This window comes from Panthera leo, chromosome D4 (genome assembly GCF_018350215.1).
Source record: "Panthera leo isolate Ple1 chromosome D4, P.leo_Ple1_pat1.1, whole genome shotgun sequence".
In the NCBI taxonomy this organism is placed as follows: Eukaryota; Metazoa; Chordata; class Mammalia; order Carnivora; family Felidae; genus Panthera; species Panthera leo.
The window spans coordinates 91,348,810-91,365,438 of record NC_056691.1 but is presented as its reverse complement, the minus strand read 5'-3'; the positions used below and the strand labels follow the sequence as shown (position 1 = coordinate 91,365,438).

General features: G+C 51.7%; 1 protein-coding gene and 1 long non-coding RNA gene across 2 annotated transcripts in view; one reads left to right on the top strand and one right to left on the bottom strand.

The window, feature by feature from the left end:
- Positions 1-16,629, bottom strand: part of BRD3 (bromodomain containing 3) — a 63,413-nt gene that overhangs the window by 32,302 nt on the left and 14,482 nt on the right. The window lies entirely within an intron of this gene.
- On the top strand, positions 342-4,624 carry LOC122204476. The gene is made up of 3 exons (XR_006195683.1): positions 342-560; positions 4,041-4,103; positions 4,320-4,624. It is a non-coding gene; the product is annotated as an uncharacterized LOC122204476 (long non-coding RNA).

Sequence of the window (16,629 nt, the reverse complement as noted above, 5' to 3'; positions counted from 1 at the left end):
GGCCCACGGGCGAATTTCCTGGTGCCCGCGGGAGGCGTGGAAAAGGCAGGAGCGCGGCCGGCGGCGGCCCTCCCGCCGCCACTCCCGCCCGGGGACCCCGGAGCCCGGGGGTGGGGGTGGGGGGCCGCCCTCGAACCCCAGCCGCGCGCCGTTGGGGCGGCGCGCACCTGCCCAGCCCCGTGTTTGTAAACAAACCGCGCGCCTAATTAGCTCGGCGGGGGCGCGCGCGAAGGGCGGGGGCGGGGCTTCGGCGCGCGCGCGCGCGCGCAGGGGCGGCCCCGCCCGGGGAGGAGCCGCGCTCGGCCGCGCCCCCTCCGTCTACCCTTCTCCGCCTGGGCCCGCCGCCCAGCTCGCGTCCCCCTGGCGCGGGGGTCGAGAGCGCAATGCCGCTGGCGTGCGAGAAGGCGCCGAACCGCCGGAGCTGGCAGGGAGCAGGGGGTGTTCACGGCTCTGCCCAAAGCCCTGGTCGGTCCGCCAGCCTCAGTTTCCCCATCTGCGCCGGGAGGAGCAGGAATGAGCTAAAGGTCCCCATCCTGAGATTCCAGGAGTGGGCCACAAAGGTAACAGCAGAGACCCTTGGCTCTTCTGTGTTTTCAAAAGCTCAGCTCATGGACACGTTTCGGGTCTTGTTTTGGGTGGCCATTCCTCAGGTGTATACACGAGAACAGTTTTATCCAGCTGTAATATAAGGTGGACGCACCTTGCGTACGTGAGACCCCCATAAAAATGTCTAGGGACAGGTTTTCCTCTGTGTTGGCTGAACCTGCCAGTTGTTGCAAGGTCAAGTTTGCTTGTGTGGGCTGGACCCATCCCAAGCCCCTGGGGTCGCTGGGTTTACTTCAGGGTGCTCAGGCGTTCTCCCGCGGAAATGCACGCATCTTACTAATGTTAGAGTGACTGCGGTCTCCCCTGAGCCCATTCAGCCATTCTGTGGTTCCAGAATGTGCCACCTGTCCTACAGGTGAGGAAACTGAGACTCTGAGAGGTGGACTGACTTGCCCTGGGTCACAGAGCTAACATGTGGGAGAGCTGAGATGCCAGAGCCTGGGGGCCTGGAAAACAGTTTGCAGGACAGGCCAACACCTTCCCGGACCATCCACGCTGCCCCTTCCCTGGGAGCCCAGGACCCCTGACACACCCCAGGCAAGACTCCAGAGCAAGGCGCCCGTGGGGAAAACCTTGCCTTTCTAGTTTCCAAAGTGGGAGAAGGCCAAGGAGTGGATGATGAGAATCTGCAGGTTGACACCTTAGACCTGTGGTCCTCATAGCACCCCTCCGGAAGCCCGGGTTTACAGACTCCTGTGTTAGTCATCTCCAAGGCTGCGTTCCTTTCCTGTCGTCTGGGTCTCCTCCTCTAGGACGGCCTGGGCACGCGCCATCAGGATGATCCCACCTCACTCCTCCTCGGGCCAAACCAAAGATCCTCTCCACCTGGTCTTGGCCTTGCAGAGCCTGGTTGGAGTCCACAGAGGCTGCCCCTGACCAGCCAGGCTGTCAAGGCTGCTGACCGAATGTCCAGGACCCTGAGGACCCTCCTTGGGTAGCCTGCTGATCCAAAGAGTACCCGTGCGAGGAATGTAGCAGGAACCTGGGCTCTCCCTGGGGACCTGGCTTTGATGGAAGGACGCGGGTCCCCACCTTTCCCTTCCTCGTGCTCACTTGTGCTGCCCAGGTGGCTCGGTGGGGTAACCTTCCGTGAGGCTGGAAGTCTCTAGGAGCAGAATCTGTAAGAGGAATGTGACAGAGGCTGGCATTTGGGCATCCCAGCCCCTGGCTAACTACCTGTCAGGCCTGGTGCCGTGGCCCCTCCCTGGGGCCTCTTGAGAGGCTGGGCTGCCTTGGGAAGAAACCCACAGCGGCCCCAGTGACCGTCCCCTAATCAGCCCAGGCTCTTGGAGTTTCAACACCACTGAGGTTGGGCCTCTGGGGACTGCTGAGTGCCCGGAATGGAGTCACTTAATCTCCCCAACCCTGGTTTCCTCATCTGTCAAAGGAGTACAGAAATAGGGCCTGAGCTTTCTGCTGTGGGAGGGAAAAGGGTGTGTGCAAAAGGCTGGGCCTGTGGCCCCAACTTGGTCGGGGCTCCCCTCTCCACCTCCGTCTCTTACTCGCGTGGCCCATTTATCGGCTGTCCCCGCTCCAGTGTGGCAGCTCTGTGACAGCAGGGCTCTGTCCCCAGGGCCCATGGGGGGTCTGGCATGAAGGAATGACTTGTTTTCTCCTGCTCCTGTCCCACCCTGCAGCCTGCATCTGGAAACCTCAGGACAGCCAGACCTCCTCCAGCTAAGGCCGCTGCCCTGTTCACCCCCACACAGAACCCTGCGGGAAGCCTTAAGGCCATGGACTTAAAGCTTGTCCTCAGCCTTAAACCCACATTCAGGCCAGGACGGGGCCCAGGGCCTCAACTGCCTCCTCCGCTTTCATGCGGTCTTTACCCGTCATGACCCTGGAGGCATCGGGCAGTTTGTGTTCCTGCATTACAGTTTCTACACAAGTCTGTCAAAAGTTTAGTTATCGTGGGGCGCCCGGATGGCGCGCTTCAGTTGAGCATCCGACTCTCGATTTCAGCTCAGGTCATGATCTCACGGTCCGTGGGTTCGAGCCCCGCATCAGGCTCTGCACTGACAGCCGGATCCTGCTTGGGATTCTCTCTCTCCCTCTCTTTCTACCTGTCCCCCGCTCATGAGGGCGCGCTTGCTTGCTCTTATAAATAAATAAATAAATAAATAAATAAATAAATAAATAAATAGTTATTGTGGGTCCTCCCTAGCTTCCCAGGAGACTCATCAGCCCCCAGAACAACTTAAGGAAAAAAAAAAAAAGAGGGGGGCACCTGGGTGGTTAAGTGTCTGACTTTTGATCTCAGCTCCTGTCATGATGTCTCGGCTCGTGAGTCTGAGTCCCGTGTCGGGGTCTGCACTGACAGCACGGAGCCGGCTTGGGATTCATTCCGTCTCCCTCTCTCCCTCGCCCCCCCCCCCGAAATAAATAAATAAACATTAAAAAAAAAAGTTTCTGAGCCCCACATGGGGCGCCTGGGTGGCTCAGTCGGTTAAGTGTCCGACTTCGGCTCGTGGGTTCGAGCCCCGCGTCAGGCTCTGTGCGGACGGCTCAGAGCCTGGAACCTGCTTCGGATTCTGTGTCTCCCTCTCTCTGCCCCTCCCCTGCTTGCGCTCTGCCTCTCTCTGTCTCTCAACAATCAATAAATGTTGACTTTTTTTTTTTTTTTTTTTTTTTTTTTTTTTTTAAGAAAGGACTATCTGTCTCTACAAAGGCTGGGTTGCAGAGAGCTTTGGGGGTGAAGGGCAGAGGTTTCTGACTGCACAGTCATTTGATGAGCACTTACTGTGTGCCAGCACACGGTGTGAGCAGCTTTACATACATAACTTCACCGAATCCGCAGACAATTCTATGAGGTAGGGGTTACCGTGCCCGCTTGGCAGATGAAAAGGGAGGCACAGCGAGGTTCAATTGCTAACTAGCCTGAGCCAGGTGAGGGTTCGCATTTCACCCGCAAGGCGCCTTCTAGGACCCTGCTGCGTTTTGGTAGGGGAGGCGAGGGGCACGTTTGGGGAACCGGAGGCTCCTGTTCTTAACTGGTGGTTCTCTTAGAAAAGCGGGAGGAGCCTCAGTCAGGGGTTGGAGCTTGGAGGTGAGTCTTCTCACTTCCCTCTTTTCCCTGCCCCCCCCCCCCCAGCGGAAGACCATTTGCTTGACAGTAATAGTAACGTCCTTGAAAGCACACGGTGGGGAGGTCTCCGGGGTGACCTGGGGGCTCAGGGGAACAGGAGTGGGCTGCAGCCACAGCAGCGTGGTCACAGCCAGCAGGAGGCAGGGCGGGAAGACAGGCGGTGGCCCCCAGAGTCTCAGGCTGCTCATCTGTAAGACGGGTTCTCTAGACCTGCCTCAGAAGATTGCCGTGAGGACAAGGGTGCTGAAAGTACTCACTCGTAAGACAGCGTATGCGTCCACCCCTCCATCCGCCGCAGAGGGCCTGGCCGAGGGCATGGCACGCTAACTCCCGCTTCCTCGCATGGCAGGTACCACAGGGCACGAGCTGCCGTGGAGCTGACCTGCTCCTGGGGACGCACAGACTATCATAAGTAAGTAAGATATGCAGGGTGCCTGACGGTGCTCAGTGCTGTGGGGAAAGATCAAGCCGGGAAGGAAGCCAGGGAAGCTGGGCTCGGGTGGTTGTGGCAGCTAAGCGTGGGAGGGAACCAGGATTGTGAGTGCTTTTACTTTATTCTTGACAATCATTGCTTTCTTCCATGGCAAACAGGTATTGCTATGAACCAAAACCTACGTTTTGTTTGCAGAAACAATCATGGTAATAGAACGGAGACGGGCTGGCCCGGGAAATGCTGCGGTTTCTGGTCTCCTGGAATCCTCGCTCAAGGTGGAGGTGCCCCTGGCATTACAAGGCCATGGTGACAACCCCTCTTGGCTTTGCCACCTGCAGGAAAGCTATCTGTGTTGACGTCCTGTGACATCATGGCCCTGTCTGTATTCCCTCCTCCTATCCCCTGCCTCTGAAGAGGAATCCCAAGATGACGAGATAAGTATGTTCAGAATGATTGAAAATGTAAAATAAGTAATAAAAAAAAAAAGGCTAACAAAAATTTTGAAATTTTGAAAAAAAAATCTTAGAAGTTCTAGAAATCAAAAATACATGCTAAAAAATAAAAAACAAAAAACAAAAATACAGGCTACATGGAAATTTAAACCTCAGAGGAAGGGATACAGAGTGGCTTAGACACTGTTGAAGAGAGAATTAGTTAGAGGAACAAAGAGGTGGAAAATATGAAAATTGCAAAATTCATTTAAAAAACAGGAAAGGGGTGTTATGTCATCCTTCTAATAGGAACTCCAGATAGACAGAATTAAGAATTAAAGGGGAGAAGAAATATTTGTACAGATAATAGATGAAACTTGAACAAAATAGATGGAGGAAATGAATCCTTCAAGCACAAGTAGGATAAACGAGTCAGTGCACCCCTAAACGTATCACAGAGGAACAAAAGCCATCAGAGAAAACGAGATCTGACTGGCAATCAGCTGAGATAAAGTCAGCAAAAATGGCAGAGCAGAGGACTTCAAGGGCCCATAACTCTGCAGAAACAGCAAATAAACTGGAAAAAACTGTCAGAATATACTTTATCTGAACTCTGGAAACTAGTCAAAGGTTTACATAAACTGGAAAAACAATCAAGGAAGAGGTAGTTTAATGTCCGCGTTGCATGAAATTTCCATTGAATAACTAGCTGACCACTGAGCTAATCAAGCAGACACTTTGCTGGCCACACGCACAACGCAGAATACTGGATTTACAAAGTTAGTTCAGAAAAATCAAGCAACAGCAGCCATCAGCAGCAAACCCTAGGGAGGGAGGAGAATCTGACTTCCAGAGCTGCCACGTTATAATATTGAAAATGTCCAATTTCCAACAACAACAACAACAACAACAAAATGTGAGGCATGCAAACAAGCAAGAAAGTGTAGCCAGCACACTGGGAAAGAAATTAATAGAAACGGTCCCTCGGGAAGCCCAAATGTTAGATTTCCTGGATAAAGACTTTAAATCAACCCTGTTAATATGCTCAAGGGCTATGGGAAACCAGGCACAAAGAATTAAGGGGACCATAAGCACAATATCTCACCAAATAGAGAACAGCAATAAAACGGATAGAAATAATGAAAGGGAACCAAATAGAAATTCTGGGCTTGAAAAGAGCAATAACTGAAACAGAAAATTCACTAGACGCACTCCATAACAAATTTGAGCAAGCAGAAGAAACAGTCAAAGAACTTAATGATGCGTTGATTGAGATGATCGAAACGGAGAAAAGAGAGAAAAGTGAACAGAGCCTCAGAGACCGGCAGAATGCTATCAAGCATACTAATGTATATACAATGGGAAAATTACAGACTCATTGGGAAAGAAAGAATATTTTATGAAATAACAGCCAAAAATTTCCCAAATTTGATGAAAGACAAAAGTTTGCGTAGCCAAGAAGCTCAAAACAGTTATCCAAGGTGGGATAAACTCAAAGAGATCTGTACATTATAATCAAAATGTTGAAAGACAAAGAGAATCCTGGAAGCAGAGAGAAGTCACTCATCATGTACAAGGGGCTTCAGTATGATCAAGAGCTTATCTGTCATCAGAAACCATGGAGGTGGCACGCCTGCGTAGCTCAATTGGTAAAGCATCTGATTCTTGGTTTCAACTCAGGTCAGATCTTATGGTTCGGGAGTTCAAACCCGATGTTGGGCTCTGTGCTGATAGTGTGCAGCCTGCTTGGGATAGTCTCTCTTCTCTCTCTGCCTCTCCCTTGCTCATGCTCTCTCTGTCTCTCAAAATGAATGAATAAACTTAGAGAAAAAAAAAAAAACACAACCACATGGAGTCCAGAAAGCAGCATGATGACATATGCAAAGTGCTAAAAGAGAAAAAAATCCTGTCAACCAAGATTCCATATCCAGCAAAACTATCTTGTAAAAAAGAAAGAGAAATCAAAACATTCTCAGATAAACAAAAACTGAGAGTTTGTTGCTAGAAACCTGCCCTTTGAGGAATGAATGGACAGGAGAGAGTAGCTTGAATCCACATGAAGAAATAAAGAACAGTAAAGGGAACTACTTCGGTAAATATGAAAGTCAGATTAATATATTTTTAGTTAGTAACACCTCTTTTTCTACCTATGTCATTTAAAAGACAACTACACACGCAATAATTATAAATCCATGTCAGTGGATCATGTATAGAGATATAATTTGTAACAATGACAACATGAGGGAGGGATAGCCTGATACAGAAGCATCATTTTTGTATACTAGTGAAACCAATACAAAATAGTTTATTCTAAATTAATATGTTAATTATAATTTCCAGGGCAACCAGTAAGAAAATAACTAAAAAATATTTAGTAAAAGAGAAGAAAATGGTGCAGTAGCAAATATCTAATACAAAAGAAGATACTGGTGGAAGAATTGGGGCACAAAAAAGATAAAAGACATATCAAAACTGAATGGCAAAACAGCGGAAGTGCTTCTGTGTAGGTAGTTACATTAAATGTAAATGGATTAAATTGTCCAATTCAAAGGCAGCAATTGACAGGATGGATGAAAGGGGGAAAAACATAATCCAGCCATATGCTGTCTGCAAGAGACTAGAACCAAAGAAACAAATAAGTTATAAGTAAAAGAATAGGAAAACACATTCCATTTAAACAGTGACCAGAGTCGCCTGGGTAGCTCAGTCAGTTAAGCACCCAACTTCAGCTCAGGTCATGATCTCACGGTTCAAGCGTTCCTGCATTGGCTCTGTGCTGACAGCTCAGATTCTGTTTCTCCCTCTCTCTCTCTGCCCCTCCCCCACTCATGCTCACTCTCTCTCTCTCTCTCTCTCTCTCTCAAAAATAAAATAAGAACATTTAAAAAATAATAAACAGTGACCAAAAGAGAGCTGGAGCGGCTATATTAATATCAGACAAACTAAACTTTGAGACCAAAATTGTTACAAGAGACAAAGAAACACATTATATAATGATAAAAGGTTTAACATAACGAGAACATATAACGATAATAAACATGTATGCCCATACAAACAGAGCCCCCAACAAGGGGCAATATGAAACAAAAGCTAACAGAATCAAAGGAAGAAATAACGGCTCAATAAGAATAGTTGGAGACTTCAACACCTCCATTCCAATAATGAATGGAACAAGTAGACAAGATCAGCAGGGCAACAGAGGACGTGAATGATACTATAGCCAACCAGACCTAACACTTATGTAGATCGCTCTGCCCAACAGCAGCGGAACACACACGCTTCTCAAGGGCCCAGAGAACGTCCTCCAGGACGGACCACATGTTAAGCCACAAAACAAGTCTCAAAAACTTATTAAAAAGATTAAAATAAGGGGCACCTGAGTGGCTCAGTTGGTTGAGCATTGGACTTCAGCTCAGGACATGATCTCACAGTATGTGGGTTCGAGCCCCACATCAGGCTCTGTGCTGACAGCGTGGAGCCTGCTTGGGATTCTGTCTCTCCCTCTCTCTCTCTGTCCCTCCTCTGCTCTCTCTTTCTCTCTTTCAAAATTGAATAAACATTTAAAAATTTATAAATAATAAACAAAATTTTAAAAATATTAAAACGATACAAAATATCTCCTCTGACCACAACCAAAGGAAGCGAGAAATCACTACCAGAAAGAAAATTTGAGAATCCATGAACATGTGGAAATCAGACAACACACTCTGAAACAACCAATGGGTCAAAGAAAATCACAAGGGAGATTGGAAAATACTAAGCAAACAAACAAAAAAAATCCAAACATACCAAAACTTATGGGGTTTGGCAGAAGCAGCACCTAGAGAGAAAGTCATAGCTATATGTGCCTATGTTAAAAAAGAGAAAACATCTCAGATCAATCACCTGAACTCCCACCAAAAGGAACTAGAAAAGGAGCAAACTAAACTCAAAGCTAGCAGAAGGAAGGAAGCAATACAAATTAGAGAGGATATGAATAGAATAAATAATAGAAAAGCAAGAGAGAGGACTAACTAAATTAAAAGATTAAAAGATTTTTTGTTTGTTTTTTTAATCAACAGGGACACCTGGGTAGCTCAGTCAGTTAAGTGTCCAACTCTTGATCTCAGCTCAGGTCTTGATCTAAGGGTCGTGAGTTCAAGCCCTGGATTAGGCTTCACACTGGGTATAGAGCCTACTTTGAAAAAAATCAACAAAACAGAGGGTGCCTGGGTGGCTCAGTCAGTTAAGCATCTGACTTCAGCTCAGGTCATGATCCCACAGTTCATGAGTTTGAGCCCCACATCAGGCTTTGTGCTGATAGCTCAGAGCCTCAATGGAACCTGCTTCAGTTTCTGTGTCTCCCTCTGTCTCTGCCCCTCCCCTGCTCTCTCTCTCAAAATAAATAAACATTTTTTTAAAAAATCAACAAAATAGACCATCCTTTAGGTAGATTGGCCTGGAAAACAAGAGAGAAGCTCATATGAGTAGAAGCAGGAATCAGAATGGGGGGTTAACTTTCTTATGTGAAGATACTTGGTCTTACTTCCTTTTTAGGGTTTGCCAACAAATTCAATAACCTAGATGAGATGGATGAACCCCTAGGAATGTGCACACTGGCCAAACTGTCTTGAGAAGAAACACAAAATCTTGGGGCGCCTGAGGGGCTCAGTCGGTTAGGCATCCGACTTCGGCTCAGGTCATGGTCTCACAGTTCATGAGTTTGAGACCCCCGTTGGGCTCTGTGCTGACAACTCAGAGCCTGGAGCCTGCTTCGGGTTCTGTGTCTCCCTCTCTCTGCCCCTCCCCCACTCACACTCTGTCTCTCTCTCTCTCTCTCTCTCAAAAAATAAATAATAAAACATTTTTAAAAATTAAAAAAAGAGAGAAGAACACAAAATCTCAAAAAAACCTAAAATGAGTAAAAGAGGTTGAATAGGTAATCAAAAACCTCCGACAGAGGAAAGCCCAGGACCAAATGGCCTCATTGGTGAATTCCATCAAGCGTTTAAAGAATTAACAGCAGTATTTCTCAATCTCGTCCCAAAAATAGAGGAGGGGGGAATCACTCCCCTATCATTTATGAGGCCATTATTACCCTCCTACCACAGCCAGACAAAGACACCACAAGAAAACTACAGACCAATATCCCTTGTGGGTACAGGCACAAAAATCCTCAACAAAATACCAGCAAGCAGCATATTAAAAGGATCACACAACAACTGAGACTTATTCCAGGAATGAAAGAGCAGTCCGACACATCAATATCAATGAATGCAGTGCACCATCTTAAAAGAACTGGGGAGGGGCGCCTGGGGGGCTCAGTCGGTTGGGCGTCCGACTTCGGCTCGGGTCATGATCTCACGGATCGTGAGTTCGAGCCCCGCGTCAGGCTTTGTGCGGACAGCTCAGAGCCTGGAGCCTGTTTCCGATTCTGTGTCTCCCTCTCTCTCTCTCTGACCCTCCCCCGTTCATGCTCTGTCTCTCTCTGTCTCAAAAATAAATAAACGTTTAAAAAAAAAAAAGAACTGGGGAGAAAAAGATGATCTAGCTGAAGATAGGGTCTTTCAAGAGGTATTTGGGTTAAAATGAGGTCATTAGGGTGGATCCTAATCAAAAATGACAGATGCCATCCTAAAAAGAAAAAGTGTGGGCACCAAAGTGCACAGAAAGAATCATCTTTTTTGCAAATGGTGCCGGGACAACTGGATATCCCCATGCAAAAGAATAAAAACGAACCCCTTCCTCACACCATATACAAAAATGAACTCCAAATGGATCAAAGGCCTAAAGGTAAAAACTAAAACCACAAAAACTCTTAGCAGAGAACATAGGAATAAATCTACAAGACCTTGGATTTAGCCATGAATTATTAGATACTAAGCCAAAACATGAGCAACAAAAGAAAAAAGAGATAAATTTGACTTCATCAAAATAAAAAACTTTCAGGGCGCCTGGGTGGCTCAGTCAGTTGGGCGTCCAACTTCAGCTCAGGTCATGATCTCACGGTCCGTGAGTTTGAGCCCTGGGTAGGGCTCTGTGCTGACAGCTCGGAGCCTGGAGTCTGCTTCTGTTTCTGTGTCTCCCTCTCTCTCTCTCTCTCTCCCTTCCCCATTCACGCTTTGTCTCTCTCTGCCTTTCAAAAATGTTAAAAAAAAAATAAAAACCTTCATGCATCCAAGAGCACTAAAGAAAGTAGGGGCGCCTGGGTGGCTCAGTCGGTTCAGCGTCCGACTTCAGCTCAGGTCACGATCTCGCGGTCCGCGAGTTCGAGCCCCGCGTCGGGCTCTGGGCTGATGGCTCGGAGCCTGGAGTCTGCTTCCGATTCTGTGTCTCCCTCTCTCTCTGCCCCTCCCCTGCTCAGGCTCTGTCTCTCTGTCTCTCAAAGATAAATAAATACTAGAAAAATATATAAATAATAAATGAAATTGGAGAGGTTCCCACAAAGATAATAGCGGAAGAATTACAAGCCATTAAAAGGGCACCAGAAAATAAGTTGTCCTCTATCCCACGCACCTGCACACCCCACGCTGTGTGCGCGGGGGGGTCAAGTGAGGGTTCGCAACAGTGGCCCCTGGGCACCGGCTGTTGAGGCCCAGCACAGGTGATCGCGGAGGGCGTGTGTTTCAGCGTCACGCGGGTCTGGGTTTGAGTCCCAACTGCCCCCCTTGTCGTGTGGCCTCCAGCTAGTTGCTAAACCCCTCTGAGCTTCCGTTTCCTCAGCCGTGAAATGGAGATGATAAGGAACGTGCACTGCGGGGTCCTGGGGGATGAAGGAGGCGGTGCCTGTGCAGCCAGAGGAGCAGAAGGGCCCCGGTCACAGCCCTGAGACATGAGCTGAGGACTGAACAGGGCAACTGGCAATGGACCCGACAGCGAGGAAGTCCTGAGAGGTGGCAGATGGAGGGGCAGAGCTGTGGAGCTCCCTGCCTCGGGCACAGGCACCCCCGTTCCCCAAATGCCCCATCAGGAACCGGCGTCATGACCTTGACTCCCAGCAGCACCCTACTCCCCACATTCAGTTGGCCACCATCTCCTGCGGGTCCTGCTTCCTGAATATCACCCCACTGTGTCCACTCCCTGTCTCTTCCTGTAAAACCACAGCAGCCTCCGGCTTCCACAGAGCAGCGGGACGGGACACAGCCACTCAAGGTTGCGCCACGTCTCCAGCGTGGCCTGCAGCTCCCACACGCTCCGGCCGATCGCATCCTGGCCCTCAGACTCACCAAACACCTTCCGCCACAGGGCCTTTGCATAAGCTGTTTGTTCTTCCTGCTGGGAACACTCCTGTCCTCTGCCTGGCTTTCCCTGGCTCCTGCTGCTCACTTTTCCTATGTCCCTTCAGGCTCTCAGGGGTCTCCTCCTCAGGGAGCCTGCCTGATCATACCCAGTCTTTTTATCCCTCCCACACCTCACAGGAGTCTCCCCCACCATGGGGCAACAACTCTTAAGCTGTGTGTCGCTCCCAAGGGCTGCAGCCCTGCGGCTGTATTAATCTCCCCGTCCGTGACTGGTGCTTAGCACAGATGAGCTGGACAAACGACGTTTGGACGGATCCGTTGGGTATGGCTCTCGGCCCGTGGGTTGCGAGTTCGGGGCGGGGCGGGGCAGGGCTCCACGCAGGGCCCTTGCCAAGCGGTGGCCTGTGTCTGCTTTAATTGTGACAGCTGCTCATTTTATTTATCTTAGATTTATTTTTTCTTCAGATTTTAGTTTTTTAAGTGATCTCCACACCCAACGAGGGGCTCGAACTCACAACCCCAAGATCAGGACTCTCCCACTTCAGCGACTGGGCCAGCCAGGCGCTGCTGAGAGCTGCTCATCTAAAAAAAAAAAATTTTTTTTAATGTTTATTCATTTTTGAAAGACGGAGAGAGACAGAGCACAAGCAGGGGTGGGGCGGAGAGAAAGGGGGACGCAGAATCCGAAGCAGGCTCCGGGCTCTGAGCGGTCAGCACAGAGCCCGACATGGGGCTCGATCCCACGAACCGCGAGATCGTGAACTGAGCCGAAGTCGGGCGCTCAGCCGACTGAGCCCCCCAGGCGCCCCGAGGTGCTCGTTTTAGAAAGAAGATGTGTAGAGTTCTTTGAGTCAGTGTTTTAAGTCTGGCCCAAACGGTAGGTCATCCCTTTCCTGGAACAGGAAAAGTCCATCTGGAAGTTCTAGTCTATCTACAACTGCCCAGTGAGCCTCTGCATTTTCGGGGGGGGGGGGGGGGGGGAGGGGCCTGTGACCCCAAGTTGACCTTCTCTAAAACACAGAGGGAGAAAATGGTGTGTGATGCTCTTGAGACGTCGTCTTCCCAAAAGCCTTGGGGTGAAGCAGAAAGCAGGTGTGGGGGAGGGAAGGTGAAACTGGGGTGGGGGGGGGGGGCCTGCACACCTGCCACTCCCTTCAGGGCCTCCGTCCCGGCTCCCACCTGTCTGTTCCCTCTGAACCACCTCACATGCGGGACCACGGCACCCCATCCAGATGGCACGTCCCTCCTCCAGCCCTGCCCGGTCCCTGGCCCCGCATGCGCCCGCCCTGCGTTGGGTGCTGCCGCTGTCCCGCCTTACAGACAAGGAAACCGAGGCTGAGAGGACACAGGCGTCCAGAGGGTCAGAGCCAGGACTGGCCAACACCCATGGGCCGAACCGCTAGACTCCCCTGCCTCGTGCCCAGACTTCCAAAGCTCTGCACGCAACACCAGGGGGCCCACAGAGGCCCTGGGGGTGCCGGAACCCCAGGTCAAGAAACGAGTCAGAGGGTGGAGTGGGGAGGGGTCCCCCAGAGCTTTGCAGGGCCGGGACAGCACCGCAGAGGGAGCTGCGGCCCTGCTGGTCACCCGGGTGCCAGGCTTTCCCGGCCCCCACCTGTGCCCAGGGCCATCCAGGGCAACAAAAAGAGTGGCAGAAGGCCGGCGGCTGCCTCTCGCGTGGAGCGCCTCCGTCTGGTCCACGCTGATGAGCCAAAGCCCCCCACCCCATCTCTCTCTGCGGCGGGGGGGGGGGGGGGGACAAGGGGTGTGCCCGTTCTTTGTTTAAATAAACTTTTTATTTAAGATTGCTCTTAGATTTACGGAAAAGCTGCAGGTAACACAGGGGCTCCCGCAGACCCTTCTCCCAGATTCCCCATCATCACCCCCTCGCATCACCAAGGTCAAGGTGCCTGCACAACAAGAAGGCGCCCTCGGCACCGACCGTATGTGGCTTTCGCCAGCGCGTCTGTCCGTCCGTCCGTCCGTCCGTCAGCTTCCTCCTCCTGCTCAGAACCCGACCCGGACGCCACACGCGACCTGCGGTCGTCTCCTCCCATCTGTGACAGCGCGTCAGTCTGTCCCTGCTCCTCGGGAGGAGGGAGGACCGGGGCAGTTGGGAGGGGCAGTGGCCAGGTTATCTCGTAGAATGCCCCCCAAGGCTGGGCTGCTCATGTGTCTTCTCACCAGGACTCTGGGATTATGGGTGTTGGAAAGAAGGCCACAGAGGTGAAGAGCCCTTCCCACCCCATACCATCCCCTCCCTGGGGCCCCGCTGTCCTGGGGGGAGGGGGTGTCAGCGGGGAGGTACCTTCGTTACCCGGGTGTCTCCCGGGTGCCACCTTGGCAGACGGGAACCCCCTTTTGAGGAACAGCTGCTTCTGTCTATCCGTGTCACCCCCTGTGTATCTATTGCATGCTTTGGGTCATAAGCCAACATGAGATGTTTCCCCCTCAAATCGCCCCAGCGGGGGTGGCCCCCACGACCCTGTGACACGACCCACCCTTTTGCTATTTCCAGAAGCTTCCTTCACTTTCTGGCGCTGCAACATGCTCAAAAGTTGTCACACCCACTCTCGGCTGATCAACTTAACCCCTTGGTAAGTCATTATTGAGCGCCTCCGGTATACGCAGTGCTGCAAGGACACCGGGAGTAAAATCAGTGTTCGTAAGACAACTCTCCACCCTTCTGTCTGGCAAAGAGCGGTTGGTCAAGCTGCTGCTGCTCTGTCTCCGGCGGGGGCGGGGCCGGGGCGTTCTGGAGAACGCAATGGGAGGAGGGCCCTGGAGAGGGGCAAAGAGACCTAAAACCCCAATTATGGCAGCACCTGTGTAGTTGGAACCGTGCTGAGGTCTATGCAGAAGGAAGTCAGGAGAGTTTAGAGCCCCTCGAGGCTGATGGGGACAGGGACTCTTGGCTCTACACAGACTCTTTGGAGGGAGCCGCCATCGCCATCCTCCGGGGGACCATGTGCCATGTGCCAATGTGCGGGGATCCTTTCCGGAACCCTTCGTCATGCTGCAGGGGGTGGAGTTCTAGCACAGAGGACAGGACTCGAATGCGGGTGTGTCCCAATGGCCCAGGATGGTGATGCTGGTGGAGGGGCGTCACCACGGCGACCAGCCTCCAGCCGGGCCTGGCAGACCCGCCCCGGTCTCCAGGGCCAGACCGGGGAGCCGGGGCCGGCCAGCAGGCTGGCGATCTGTGCTGCTGAGAGCAGCCCCGCCTTGCACCCCGATGTCAACACACATGGCGAACCCAGAGCACAGGGTGAGACGCTCACCCCCTGGAAACGACACGAAGCCTCCAGAGCCTCAGACATTACAGGAACTGTCACTCCTCACCTTCACCAAACTGTGGCGAATGGCGGAAAGGGAGAAGAAGGGGGAGGGATGTATGCACTTAATTATTAACAGTTGGGGAGACTGAGTCAGAGGAGGGCTGCAGGCGGGCCTGAGGACCCCCAGGAAACCTAGCTGCCGGGCTTCAGTGGCCTGAGTCTCCCTCACAAATGCACAGACTGGGCATGCTGGGTCGGGGTGGGGTTGGGCTTTCTGGCTCCTGACCTAAGCCACAGCCAGAACTGAGTGTCCCTCATACCCCGGGGTCATTTCCTCCGGCTTGCTCTCCTCCCGTGGCCTGGAAGCCCACCACCGATATTTGTTGCTACTCATAGAATCTTCTGGACTGAAGGGCTGAGTGTCGGGCAGGGCATCTGGTGGGCACCTGGGGTTCTGCTCCGTCTGCTTTCAACACGGTGGACCCGGAGTGGGGAGGGTGATTTCAGACGCTCCGATGTCCCTGGGGCAAAGATCACGTATGTCCTATGGCTTATGGCGTACCCTCAGCACCCGGCACAGGGCTCAGCACAGAGCAAGCACTTGATTGATGCTTGTTGAATACGTGAACACAGCACAGTCTGCGTTTCTGTCTCAGGAGAAGATTTTGAAAAGTGCCCAAGTGACATTCCCTGGGGCAGGAAAACCTCTGATCGTCAGCAGGGTGTTTTTGGCTTGCTCATCTCCTTCCCCTTGGGAATTTCTCACGGCATCTTGGGTCCACGAACCAGGGGTCTCTGGGCCTGAATCTCAGCTCAGTACTATATCTCTCTGCCCGTGTTTTCCTCCTCTCTCAAATGGACATATCTCATTTGTGGATTAAGTAGGATCATGTGGCAGAAACGTTTACCTGGCAAAGTGGAAGCTACTTGTATCGTGGCCACCAATGATGCTGTGATGTCTCACCTGGACTGTTTATTGGTCTCCTAATTGCCTTTCCTATATTCTGTCCACCCACCCATCCACCCAGCCACCTTTCCATCCATCCACCCAGCCACCTTTCCATCCACCCACCCAGCCACCCACCCACCCATCCAGCCACCCACTTATCCATCCATCCACTCACCTATCCATCCATCCATCCATCCAGCCAGCCACCCGCCTATCCATCCAGCCAGCCAGCCACCCTTCCAACCACCCACCTATCCACCCACCCACCTATCCACCCATCCATCTAACCATCCATCCACCCACCCATCCACCCGCCCATCCACCCATCCATCCACCCGCCCACTCGCCCATCCACCCATCCACCCTTCCATCCACCCATCCATCCATCCATCCATCCACCCATCCACCCGCCCATCCACCCTTCCATCCACCCGCCCACCCGCCCATCCACCCATCCACCCTTCCATCCACCCATCCATCCATCCATCCATCCACCCATCCACCCACCCATCCATCCGTCCACCCGCCCATCTACCCACCCACCCACCTATCCATCCTTCCGCTCACCTATCCACCCATCCATCTAACCATCCATCCACCCGCCCATCCACCCGCCCATCCACCCAC